The 1,709-nt window shown below is 51.0% G+C and overlaps 1 long non-coding RNA gene across 1 annotated transcript; it reads left to right on the top strand.

Moving 5' to 3' along the window:
• LOC108299254 lies at positions 1 to 1,647 on the top strand. Its single transcript, XR_001822872.2, has 2 exons — positions 1 to 89; positions 1,616 to 1,647. It is a non-coding gene; the product is annotated as an uncharacterized LOC108299254 (long non-coding RNA).
• The last annotated feature ends 62 nt before the right edge of the window (positions 1,648 to 1,709 follow it).

Below are 1,709 nucleotides of genomic sequence, written 5' to 3'. Positions count from 1 at the left end.
TTGTGTTCGCAGCCGCCGCCGCGCCGCCGTCGCTCTCCAACGCCAGCGCCGCCTCTCGCTCGCCGAGCTCCAGCCGAAGGAGAAGGGGGGTAAGTTTCCCAGTCTGTCCTCTTCCCCAGAACCGAGCCCTGCTTGCCGTCAGCCCCGACCCGGGCCCTGGTGGTGCCGGGAGGGGACCCGTAGCCCCTCCACCTTAGCCCACAAACTTTTTGGCCCAGAAATGGAGCGAGTTTCCCTCTTCCCTCTGGCGGCGGCGGCTCCCCAGTCTCTCGCCGCCTCAGCCCAACAGCAGCAACCGCCGCGGCGCCGAGCCTGCTCTCCCTCCTCCTCCCCGCGCCCCTGGCTCCTCTTTCTTCGGTGATATCCCGCCCGCCGTCCCTTCCGCGGACCCCAAACCTTCACCACGACCCGCGCGGGCCTCTTAACTACTGCCCCCGGGCCCCGGCCCCCAGTTTTCGGGCGGGAAAGGGGTGGAAATTGCCGCCGCTTCGCACCCTGGGGTAACTCGCTTTTTGCTGCCTCCCCACAGTTGTTGCTAAGCTTCACCATCTTGTCTCTCTTCTCTGGTCACCGACCATATTTTTTCCCCCGTTTCTCTTCCCCATTTGAAAAAAGCAAGAATTTTTAAAAGAGGGACATTTTTTCCCCTTTTTTGGAGAAGCGAAAACTTGATGCATTTGAAATGCAAAAAAAACTTTTGCATTTTGGAGGGCGGCACGTGGCAGGGGATCGGGGTATTTTCGAGAGATTTGGTGTTTTGTCTGTTTGGAACGGAATCGGATACGTTTTGCGATTGTTTCCATTTTGTTCTGGTCTGGGAGCCGAGTTGGTGCCTGCTCGAGGCGCTGGGAGCCAGACGGGCATGTTAGGGGACCCTGTGCCGAGGGACCCAGAGGAGGCAAAACCAAAAGTTTATGTGGTGCTTGGGGTGGACCGGTCGGCGGATGTCGTGCCTTAATTAAAGCCTGGGTGCGGGGCACTTTTTATTTCACTGGGAAGCCTGTGAGGACTGGACGCGAGGGCTTTGCTTTGTAGAATGCTCGCTGGTGGTAGCTGTTGTTCCTCTCTTGTTTTTTCGAGACGCCTTTTTGTCAACATAACGATATGTTTATTGAACCGTACAACACCAAGAATATTTTCAGATATTTACAGCAATCCATCAACAGCCAGACGAATGGGGGGGCAGAGGGGGGAGTAAGACCTTTTTTGCTGTAATTTTGACTCGATCCTCCAGCGGTATGTGGCTTCATTCTTTTGACTTGTTTGTGGATGGAATGTTTACAGACATTTCTAATTTCTGCTTTAATTAATTAAAGAAATTGATCAAAGGCTGTTAAGAGGTCTTTTTGTTTTGCAGTTTGTCGCTCAGAATTGGCATTTCGAGAGAGGATTGGTATTAATTGCTAACAATTTTCTAGTACTCTAGTTTGTTTCAAGAAGTCATTTTGGGTAGACGTAATCTGCACCCTTTCAAATTATATAACAATATGAACATTATTTTTTATACTGATCATAATTTCCAGATAGGGGGAGGGAGTGATCGTGATTGTGGCAGGAAAACTTGTGTGTTTAGTAGTTTCATATGGTGATTTGATTTTTTTTTTAATGCTGGTAGGTAAGTAAGGAGGTCTCTATACCATGGCTCGTACAAAGCAGACTGCCCGCAAATCTACCGGTGGTAAAGCACCCAGGAAGCAACTGGCTACAAA

The sequence above is a fragment of the Cebus imitator genome, unplaced genomic scaffold (genome assembly GCF_001604975.1).
Source record: "Cebus imitator isolate Cc_AM_T3 unplaced genomic scaffold, Cebus_imitator-1.0 Scaffold3492, whole genome shotgun sequence".
Classification (NCBI taxonomy): domain Eukaryota; kingdom Metazoa; phylum Chordata; class Mammalia; order Primates; family Cebidae; genus Cebus; species Cebus imitator.
The sequence above is the reverse complement of the archived record's forward strand: the minus strand, read 5'-3'. Positions and strand labels throughout refer to the sequence as shown.